The sequence below is a fragment of the Solenopsis invicta genome, chromosome 6, assembly GCF_016802725.1.
Source record: "Solenopsis invicta isolate M01_SB chromosome 6, UNIL_Sinv_3.0, whole genome shotgun sequence".
Lineage (NCBI taxonomy): Eukaryota > Metazoa > Arthropoda > Insecta > Hymenoptera > Formicidae > Solenopsis > Solenopsis invicta.
In genome coordinates, this window is record NC_052669.1 from 3,243,988 (window position 1) to 3,256,194 (window position 12,207).

The 12,207-nt window shown below is 37.4% G+C and overlaps 1 protein-coding gene across 1 annotated transcript in view; it reads right to left on the reverse strand.

Moving 5' to 3' along the window:
• LOC105193887 overlaps positions 1–12,207 on the reverse strand; it is a 154,230-nt gene that overhangs the window by 78,571 nt on the left and 63,452 nt on the right. The gene's annotated exons all lie outside the window — the stretch shown is intronic.

Sequence of the window (12,207 nt, forward strand, 5' to 3'; positions counted from 1 at the left end):
TAATAATCAGTGAGAATTGCTCAAATCTTTTTTTTTTAATTTTACTTTAAAAATTCACTCTAATTTATTATACTTAATTGCGTATAATTACACTGTTAGAAAATTTGTGTACGTTTGTGAAAAAATCTGCTGGTTAAAATTTTTGTTAAGTAAATGAACATATTCGTGTGTAAATTTAACACATGTCTGCTATATTAACTCAACTTAATAGATATAAAATGTAGAATTGTAAAAGTGATTTAAAAAATATGTTAAAGCCATACAATTTGCACGTATTTATAAATACGTGCAAATTGTGTTGCTTTAACATATTTTTAAAATCATTTTTATAATTTTACATTTTGTATCTGTTAAAATTTACAGAAAAAGAGTTAATGGTACATGGTGTTATAACAGAAGTGGGGATAACTGTGCCTTACTTTTTTACTATTCTTCTGTTAATTTCATGATAAAAATTATGTTAATTGTACACACAAGTAACTTTAAATTACGATCAAGATTACAATTTCTTTTTCGTTAAAATATTAACGCAGTATTAATGTTATCCAGATTATGTTAAATTAACACAAAATTTTGGAGTGGACCGTTTGGGACATGTAATTTATGTTAAATTTAACACAATTTTTCCAACTGTGTGTGTGTGTGTGTGTGTGTGTGTGTGTGTACGTGTGTGTGTGTGTGTGTACGTGTGTGTATGTATACTATATTTACCATTCAGCATTAATATTTGATATATCGCTGCCTTGCGATATATTATAAAATAATAAAGGAAAAAGTTGTTCGAATTGATCATAAAAGCATTTCGCGATCGGAAATGTAAAAAGTACGAACTTGGGACTCGCAGAAATTCCGTATTACCTTTTAATGCCTTTATGATTCCGCGTTGCGATACGAACAAGGGGGGTGGGAGGGCGGAAACGGATCCCATCGTTGTACTCAAGTCTGCGACTACAATTCCGGGGCGAAACGGAGAACGGAACGACAACCCCTCTTCCACCACTTCCACCCCCCACGTAGGTCTTCGCGACTTCGTTTCGCCGCCGGTGCCCGCTTTTAAACTACTGCGAAACTATTGTGTTTTCTTATGATCGGCCGACGCTAGATGCAGTCGCCCCGACGCTCTCGCTCGCCTTCCTTGTGCATTACCGGGGATAACTTCCACACGTATACACGGCGACGCGACTTTGCGTGTCTGTGAGTTGGCGGTGGATAATGCATCCAGCCCCGAAATGCAAGGCGGGAGACGGAATCCGCCTCGATGCGAAGCCAGGTCCTTGGCATCATTGGGCGCCCGTTCTGCCGGTGCGCCCGCGCCGCCGCCGGCCCCGGGCATTTTTCACCCTTTTTCTACCTCCGACCTCCGCCGTTTGTCCTCTTAATTGAGTTTTTTTCGTCCGCATCGAGACGCCGCCGGCCGCCGCGCTTTGCGCTACGTACAGAAATCGAGCGTCGGATACGACGTTAGCGGAACGGCGGGCGCGCCACGAAGAAAAGAGAGCTCGGCAGTAAATTATCGCGCTCCTAATCTCAAGTATATTCCGCTGTACCGGCTTATCCAGCCGAGTGATGTAACGTTCTTCAGCTTCACCGGCTAACAAACGGTTCGCCCTGTATAGGGTGCGCCTTGTTGTTCGTGTGAGTGAATGTGTCTGTGTATGGCGCGGACGCCATCGCGAGTATTCGGACATTTTTATCGGTGCGCCATATATATTGCAACTAGCACTCGGAATTTCTCGCTGTACTTCCGATTTCGAAGAAAACCTCGCGCTATTCTCTTTTTACTTTATTCTCCCTCTCGCTGCTTCAAGTGGCCGGCTGTGTTCGAATTTTCTCACCGAAATCTATGGCAAGTTCTACATAGCTAAACAGAAATTGACTGTCTAATACACAGATATAACGCTAAATCCTAAAGACACGAGAAACAAAAAATTGCATAAATTTTGATGTCTTAACCGTAATAAATTAAAAAGCAGAATGAAGAAAATTATTAAAGTATAAAAAACACCTATCAACACTGTCAATTTAAGCTATTTCCATATACTTAAATAATATAGCCTTTCAAAAAGCTACAAAAGCAATTTACTTGTTCTTACTTTCTTGACTTTTCTAAATGTCACATCGCAATACAGTTCTCCCATCACCCGAGCAAAGCAATTTTCGTTTTCACATCGCTCGTTTAGATTGACATCACTCACTGCATTGCAGCCACTCACGGGAGATTCGTGGATTCGCGAGGTCCTCGAGGTAGCGTTACCCTGATATCGGCAGAACGCTCGCAAAAATCCTCGTAAGCGGCAGATACATCACCGAGCTAGACAGCTGTTTTTCTTCAAGCCTTGCTGGAAAGAGCAGCTGTCCCCGGCAAAAAACTTGAAAGTTTCGCGATTAGACGCTCGAGCTGAAGCGAGGAACCGAAAGTCCGGATTGGCCGATATAATAAGTTTGATTAAGTATCGACAATTGGAAGTACCTAGCCGTTTATCAAAAGAGAACCGTATGGCGCTACTGTGATGACGACGACGGTTATCGCAACAAGGACCGAGCTAGCGGTCGAGGTGATCCTTTATTAACGGTGACGTAGGGTTATCGACGTCTTTCTGAGAGGTTTCTTGCCACGTCGATTCACCGAGTTTCCGGATGTTGTCGAGGAGGCACGATAATACTCCAATTGTCTCTGACAAGGGTGATGATGGAATTTCCCCGGAAGAGATAAAGAACGGCCAGACGGTGCACTCGAGTTTGCGTATGTGTATGTGTGTGTGTGTGTGTGTGTGTATGAGCATGTTCACAGAGGAAGACACCACATAATGCGGGGCTTTAGGAAGTTTTGGCGCTCGCGAGAGCCCAGGACCGATATTGTGTCAGGCCTTTTGTGGACGACAGAAAGACAAGTGAGCTCTTCATGGTCGAGAGTCAGTAATTTCGACGGCGGTTAGCGAGCAATTGTGGGAAACTATATCGCATTGCGGTAACGAACCTGATCGAATCGTTTGCGGTTTTATCGTGCCAAGAGAGCCTACACAGTAATAGTAATAGAAAGTACGATGTAACGCCAAATGGAGTGTAATATGAAACGTGAAATCGGAGCTTCGGCTATTCGTTATACCATTGCTATAACTGTCCCGGTGGTTTTCGCGATATACATGCAACAATGAATAGTGTCATGGTATGTACACGTCAAGATTAAATTTTAAATCGTTTAAAAAGTACATTTTAACAATTATTGCGTGCTTTGTGGTAGAGGAAAACTTTTCAAACGTTATGACATTTAATTTTTATGCTGCAGTCGGCGAGTACATGTCACATATTTTTGCTCTGATGTTTGCAGGTATTAATGTATCAATATTAATACAGATATCTAAAAAATAATAATTATATAATGCACAACAGATAATATTGATAAAATAATAGAATATTTGTGAATTTTCTTATGACATCTATGATATAGCGGCGCTATTTGATAAAGAAACAAAGCTTTCGAGCAAGTGATTCGATTAAATAATAAAAGTCGCAATCTCTCTCTTAAAAATTACTCGATATAATTACTCGACATCCCTTACATTGTGGTTGGCGTGGGTACGATAATGGCAATGGAGAAGGGTACTGTACTATATGTTGTAACTTGATCTCTTGCCAGCACAATGTACTTCGGGAACGAGAAATAGAAACCGCAGACATTTTGATCATATTCTCCCCCTCCCCCTTCGCCCTGAACGAGTTTATTATGCGAGAGAATAATGATATATCTGCAAAGAATGCAACCGAATACTTGACAATACGAATGAGCTGCACAAGATGTCATCGTTTATATTATCTACATTAGCCTGTCATCTAGACCTGCATTTAACAATAAAGATGAATACCATAGAAGACAGAAGTTATGATGACATCAACAAGGCAGGACGCATTCTTCAGATGTAACACAAATCCTTTACAACAGATATGTCTTTTTTAGAAGTGCATTGTGCTTGTCACTAAACCGTTTTATAATTCTAAAGATTTCCTATTCAGTTGTTTTTTAACATTATATTTACATTCTTCTCTATTATGCTTAATAAATAAATCATTAAAGTATATGTAAATGGAAAGTGAAATTTAGCGTAAAGTGTAAGATGAAAATATAAAACTGTCATTTTCAGCGTGACAATCTTGCAATGCGCCAGATGTTAAAGAAAGCGATTAATTACCTGCCAGTTATCGCCAGTTCCAAAAGATGCTTCTGCTCGAGATGAGTCGTGTGATTTCCAGAAAGTAGAGGACAATAATACCCCGAATGTCTCTGACAAGGGGACAATAGAATTTCTGCTGAAAGCAGAGCTAACTGGAACGGGAATCGAAGAAGTCAGATCAATAAGAAGCAAATAAAAAAATGCCTCACGATGTGGATATGATTACTTTCTGTTCTGCATTACGCCATAAATACAGGATGTATAATAAAATAAATTAATTTCATTCCTAACGCACAATTATTCTTAAATTCCATTTGCTAGCTAGTGCTAACAATAGTTTGTTTTCTAATTTATTCAGTTCCGATTCAACAATTTAATATCGAATATAAATATAGATTCTTTCTATATAGAAATAATTCTGTAAATTTATGTCTTATTTCTAATTTATTTCTATTTTCTATTTTTAAAAAGTAAATTTCAAAATATATATTATTTGGTTTTAGATATAGATAAAAATATTTCTAATTTATGAAACAACTTTACTATTTCTAATAAATTTTTATAGTTTATGTGTGTGTGTGTGTGTGTGTGTGTGTGTGTGTGTATAAAAGAGTGAGAATAACAGAAAGAATAAATGGAATGAGTCTCCAGGAATTTTTGAAACAGCATTGGTTGCATGACTAGCTAAAACTCCAACAGTAATTTGATTACATGTACGTAATTTACGCTTCTCTCCTAAATGGCTTTTGTACTGGAGCATTGAAGTATTGAAAGAGGAGCGTTAACCCAAACAATATCGTTCATAAGATATTTATGACGGGCATTCCGAGAGTAGCGATGTCGTATAAAACATTTTTCTCGGTCAAACGTACAGCGAGTAAATGTATTAGCCGGATATCGATCGTTCATTTAATCGACATTCGGATAATCGAGGCATGTCGCTCGCACATCTGCACGATATCTGGGAATCGTCTGTAAATCGCAAACTGATCACGTCTTCTCTCGACACATAGAGCATCTCCAACAGATCGCATCTGTAAGATTACTGTCTATATACCTCATCCTTGATTATATACTTTGAACCGTAACCGAGGAGCAAAAGATCGGATAGCACCGACGCCCGAGTTTGAACACATTTCTGAACACGATACAATGTCGTTCATTAATTCAGCAGCACGAAACATTAAGACCAGGGCTTTCAGCAACAACGGCGGTGATTCGATTTCACGGTAAATCAGACAGTGCAACGATAATCAGGACAGACGGATAATGAGCATGGAGAAGCAATGCAAATTCGAATTAGAAAATGAATCAAATTTGTATGCATCGTTTATACATAGGTATATATAAAAACACTTTCATTTTTACTGCGGTTTTAAATTAAAACAATATGAGGTTATTTGTAAAAAAAATGCAATGATTTACGACAGAAGTAACAAAGTTAATGCAACGGAAAATACAGGTCTTGCGCACAATTGCATGTAAATTGAAAAAAACCTTGACAAGTATCAGTAACATACGATACAATTAAAATGGTATGCATTATGTAAAATCAGTTTAATCAACAGAAAACGGACACACCGTGTCTATATTGCAGAACAGACAATACGTCTCATAAATCACGAAACTTCGTGCCACACTGATGTGTTCATTGGATTATTCATTTTCCGCCGTTCGTGCGTCGTCGCGGTGCATCCGCAGTAGCCATTATCGTGTGACATCGATGCAATTCACGATGCGACCTATATATGTCCCTCCCCTTCGAAGCAGTGAACATTGTAGCTACTGCGATGGCATTTTAGATGCTCTCGCGCGACGCCAGTAAACGCTGAATCGACACGACGTTGCGGCGCAAAAATTAACTTCCTTTCACCGCGGGTATCTTTGCGAGCTACCGAAAGAGAGGACGGTTTATAACCGGCGAAAGAAAGAGACGGCCGGTCCCCGTTCCCAATGCTAAACAGCTCCCAAAATTTATATATATATATATATATATATATATATATATATATATATATATATATACGTATAAAATACGTTTGTACCTCGCAAATGGCGAATTTCCCGTTTCCCCATCCAGAGACTCCATCAAATCTCCTCCCGTCCCTTCGGAGCTGGAGAATTGTTGCCGCTTCCATATCGCATCGGTTTCAAATGCGATGCCACGGTTGTCGCGGTTTCGAAAGTTTAAAAGCCCGCGTGCGCTGAATTAAATCGAGGGAAGAGAGGACTTAAAAGGGTGGGGAAAAAAAAGAGATAACAACTGAATCGCGCAATTCACTTTTCGCCATTCGCCCTACGATCGCTATTGCTATCTCATCCCCCTTTTCCACCGGCACTATGCAAACAGATAGGTCTACCGCATCAGCTCGATGGGTGCTTACGGAATTCTATGCGAGTCCGTGGATGTGTAGGTACGAATCGGGGAATGAATGGTTGCGCCCGCGGTGGTACGGTAGCGACATGACTCACCGCCATTTTCCGGTTTCTTCTCGTCACGCTGCCGTCGGGGCGAATCGAGAGTGCACGGGGTATTCATCGATTCGTGCACGCTCGGTTGCCTCCTTCCATGTGTACACGATCTCGAAGAAAAGGGAAGAGGGAGAGGGAGCATTCACCCCCAACGAACTCGCGTTGTTCGCAGTGGACACCGAAAATCGCGACTTTATCCTCGTGCAAGCCACGAATGCAGCTTGCTACCTCTACGTTACGCAAACACTCTGGAACAAGTTTTGTAGCGGTCGCACCGACGAATGGAGACTCGGCCTGCGGTGTTAAAACTGCTGACTGCCGTTTAACATCTCGCGGGCTGCTCTGCGAATAAATTGTGCTGTATTCCGAGGATCTTTAGCAAGCGACGTGACATTATCGTTATACGTGGAAACTTGATAAAAACCGCGATTAAAATTTAGATATCACGCATAATTTAAGCGTATACAACTGTGAGCGCGCTCTTCTTGATTTTACTTTGTATAACGGTAATTTTCCGGGAAGTTAGTTATCACGAGTACAGCCTTCGTCATTTGTATTATTACATGTTGTTTTATCCTCGTGTGCTCATAATTGTGCGCCGCTGCTTCCGAATATCGTTGATATTGTTAGCAATTGTAGCATTTTCAACAATTCTTTGGGGATTTGTGTCAGATTATAAATAGATTTACTGTTACCATTATTACTGGATTCCCTTGGGCAAACGTATATATTCTCTACGAAGCTCGTTATAATAACGTAATTAACAGATACAAATTCATGATGTTAATTGACATAAAATGTTACTGAACTACCCGACATTAGAACGAATAGGTTATTTCCTCACTTCAACGACAATATAATTTTCATGCGTCACGTCAAATTTACTGTCGTTTACCACGTTAGTCGGTGTCATATTTAACATCGTGTTCCAGCGAAGGAAAAAAATCATTCTTTATCCAAAAAATTAGTGCGAGTTTTAGTATTTGCGATATTAAATTCGAATCTAGATACACATATGTCACAAGACATATTAATGTCGTAATAAATCGTAAAAGAACACAAAATTTCTACGTTAAAAATGCATATTGCGTTTTGATTATCCAATGTATTGTTCTTCTCGGTTGAGGCGCGACGACATACCACGCTGCAAAATTTGCGACGCAAATCTACGACCTCACCTCAAAGAATTGGAAAATGACTATTCTCTTAGGGTCTATGTGACATCCTTTCTCATAGACAGCTGTCACTATAACATAATTTCGAGCACGAAATACACCAATTTATTAACGAGAACGATCGTTGTCGAGGGAGGCGATACTTCGGACAGCGGGCATGTATGTACGTGACGCGCGCATACGTAATCGAAATTGTGAAATATTTCTGCATTAAACGACAAATCATACATATGTATGGGCATTTTAACAAGTATATTTTTCAAGCCTGCTGAATCAAAAATTCAAATGTCGCGGCAAGCAAGCAGCCACAGGGCGTTCACAGTTCCGTGTATCTTGAAATGCGAGACTCGTGCTGGCCGACGTTTCACGCTCGAGAATATGTAACAGGAAACTTCCGATATGGTAATACACAAAATAATTAATTTAATAACAATGACTAGAAGTGCGACGATTATTCCGCAGTTTATATTAGAAATAATTTGGGAAAAACAATAATCCTCTCTTCACTAAATATGTTCATTTAAAATAAGAAGATTGATAAACAAAATAATAAAAAGTTAAATTATTTTTGGTCTCATATAATTTTCATACAATTTAAATATTACCGTTAGTTTGTTTCTTTATTCAACCAATTAAAAATATGATCTATCGATTTTTCAACAAAGGTATTACGCAGTTTTACTATGTGTGCATCATAACTTCATAGTTCAAAAGCATAACGTAAATAAAATGTATTTAAACTGACGAAATGCAATCGCGCAAACGAACTAATCGTTTGCAAATATAGTTAGAGTCGAAATAGGTCAGTCATTTCCGATAAAGAGGTGGACCAACCCCGTTCGATTACGAATGCGAACCCTCGAAACCGCCGCGAATAGCTTGGTTCACGAATTACGTTCAGGGAGATGCACTGGCGGACACGAAAGCGCCACGCAAGCTGCACTCGACAGCTGTCACAATAATCTGATCCTGTAAGCAAAATGCAGCAATTAACGGACACGCGTAAAACCGAAAGGGCGACTGCAGGAAGAAGTGAGAGAGAGAGAGAAAGAGGGGAAAGGGGAAGAGAGAGGGCAAGAATAGCGTTGCCCGCGGCAGGAAAATGTGTAGAGATATATACAGAACACACAGAACGTGCATTCTGCCTCTAAAAGCAGATTTATACGATTTACTTCTGATCATCATTCTGGATAAAGCAAATTTGGTAAACAAATTTCTGTTGAAATGGAAAATAAAATACGAAATTCTAGGCACATTAAATGTAAATTAACATTAATTGAATCATTCGTGTAATATTTTTCTGATATACTTTTTATTGCATGAAAATGTGAGCTCGCCAAATCGTAATGCATCTATCAAAGCAACTTCAAAATTCTTAACCTCACAATTAGATTTTATTTAAATAATAATCTTGTTCCAATCGACTCTTAATCGTCAAAATATTCTTCACTTTAAATATTATTTTCACCATACGACTGCCATAAATTGTATTAAAAAAGCCAATACTGTTACGTAAGCTTTTCTTCTTTATCAAATAAATCCAAGTGGCATAAACGCTATAAAAATAATCAAGACATATAGGATGATTCCTCTTCTCAAGAAAATTGAAGGGGACTTTCATTGGCTTACTTTCATTGGCCAGAAAGAAAAAGTCCTATAAACATACGCCCAGCTTTGTTTTCAAAATAAAAAGATGTCAAAATTGTGAAACGGTATTTTAATTTAAAAAAAACTTAAAAAACGTTTAGAGATATATTTTAGTCAAATTAAATGTGCATTTCATACGACATTTAAATGTAATATTAAAAATCATTTTTAGTACTGATAAAGCATTTTTACATTCAGGAAGATGAGTCATTATATTAAGTTTAAAGCAGGAAACATGTATAATAGAACCTTTTTTTTTAAAATAATTCAAGGAATTTTCCCTTTAATTTTTTTTACTTTCTCAGGAATCATTCTGTTGGAATTTTGATTCATCTTTAATGATAGTTATCTAAGTAAAAATCTAATTAAAAATATAAATTCGAATGCAGTAAAATAGGACCTTATATTCTATATACAAAACAAAACCTTCTAATTTCCATTTACAAATTGTTCACAACAAAACACCGTTTTAAATAAACTAAATTACTCCAAATAAAGTATGTGAAGCGTTTCATTTTATACGACTCGCAAATGCGCCGTGTGAAATACTGGGCGTACTATTCACGAACAATCTTTTCAGTTTGCTATCAAAAGACTTTTACACTATGTGAGTGATTAATCAATTTTTTTGGAAGCAGTCCTTTCGAGCTACTGCTAAATAAATAGTCAATATATTTTTTTTCGGTCAAGATAAAAAAATACGTCTGTGTATTTGGAAATACAATATTTACAGAAACTTGGACAATCTGTCAGTTTAACAGTAGTCAAACCAGTGAGTTACACATTTAACAATGTAACGTACAAACGTACGTTTTCAAAGATATTGGCATTAATAGAAAATATATTCACTTATCATATTATTCGTTTGACATGTAAAATATCTAATTTTCCGAAAATTTACACTGTATACCTCCTACCAACAATTGTCTTGTCGATTTACGTGTACGATATTTTCAACATTTTCAGACGTAAAACTATATAAATAGCGTAAATTCCAACAAAATAACTTCACTCAACGAGATGACGTTTGCAACATCATGGTCTAGAAAATATATACGCGAAATATTGCTGAGCAACCATGCCTGGAATGTACTGCAGCTATTTGCAATCCACAAATTGTTTTTGAGCTATGTTTGACGGCAGCGTTGGTAATTTTGAAGCAAAAGATGTGAAAATATTAAGAACAGCTATATTAATTTCATTCAATAATTCTAAATACTATTTGCATAGATAGGTCACTGATGATGTTACAATTCCAAATATTTTGGAAGAAATATAAATCACTTTCTATCTACGATAAAATATTCCTCGACTAATTTACAGCATTATTAAAAACATCTCACCTATAATTTAATTTTCTTATTTAATATATATAAGTACTGTATATATCAAAAGCGTAAATATCGTTTAAATTCGCCTTACAAGAAGAACTGCAGTATCGTGTTACGCGCACTTGGACATCTCGCCTGCAAGCAAACGTCCGTCCTGCAAGTATGAACCTGGATCGAGTGTACGGTGCAAAGCAAATTTACGAGGCACCGAAGATAGCAGACCGAACACAGCGAAACGGAGAATCTGCAGTCAAGCCGAAACCTACAGCGTTGAAAGGACCGATTAAACGCACATAATAGAGTGCTTCGCGAAATAAACTAAGATCTAGTTTACTCTTTGATGATAACAACTACCTCTTCAAGATTGCTCTTATTTACGAGTGCTAATATAAAAAAAAAGATGTGTGCGTTCACTTGATAATGGCATAGATATAAATTGAAAAACTTTTTCTATGTGCCACTTTTAAAGTAACGTGCGAAAATTGGAGACAATTTTGGCGAATCAAGATTAAAGAGTGTGACGAAGCATGCATTTATAAAATGAGCAAATATTTCCGCTATTTTATTACAAAATAATCCAGATTCTGAAAATTTTCTAAAAGAAATGTTATAAGAAAATTGGTTTATAACGTTTATATTATATAAAGGATATTTCATGTGTAAGGAGACTAAGTGTTATTTGAATATGACGAGTTTTCGTGTAAAAAGTTGAGGCGCCAAATTAGAGTCCGCCGGCCTAAAGTGTGACGTAACATTCTCCACGCGCGAATCTAATAACTTTGTTACTAATAACCCTCGCCACTCTCTGATGGCCTTTACGATATTGCGCGGTTATAAGTTACGAGCTAATTATCGGGAGCGGGATTTTGTCGGGGCGAAAAACAAGTGATTTATGGATGTGATAGGAAAAGGTGCGCACCGTGGCGAAGCCTCTACTTCCTTTTCTGAAGATGCACGGAGCTAGTAAAACAATAGGCGAAGCTTATATAAGAAGAAAATTTACTCGAATATTACCTTATAGGTAATATCTTGCAGAGCCAAGAGCCATGTAATATAAAAATAATAGTTGAAAAAGAGACAAGTTTGAAAGACTTCGCTATAAAATTTCACATTTATATAAAAATATACTTCTCTCACTAAGGGGCGGTTCTACCTCTGGATAAACTGTGTGGTAAGTTATTTAATATATACACATCCATTATACGCCTGTGTGTAGCATTAGACAATTATTCATCAGATAATTTATCAGTTTATCAGAAAGTGAATCGTTACTAAAAAAATCTAAAAATCTAAAAGTATAAAAGAGCTAAGTTTCATAATTTCACACACGCGCACATCATATCTCCAATTAGTTATACCTTTGATAGTACATTCGGAAATAGTTTACAAATGCATTGATTTAAATATAATTGA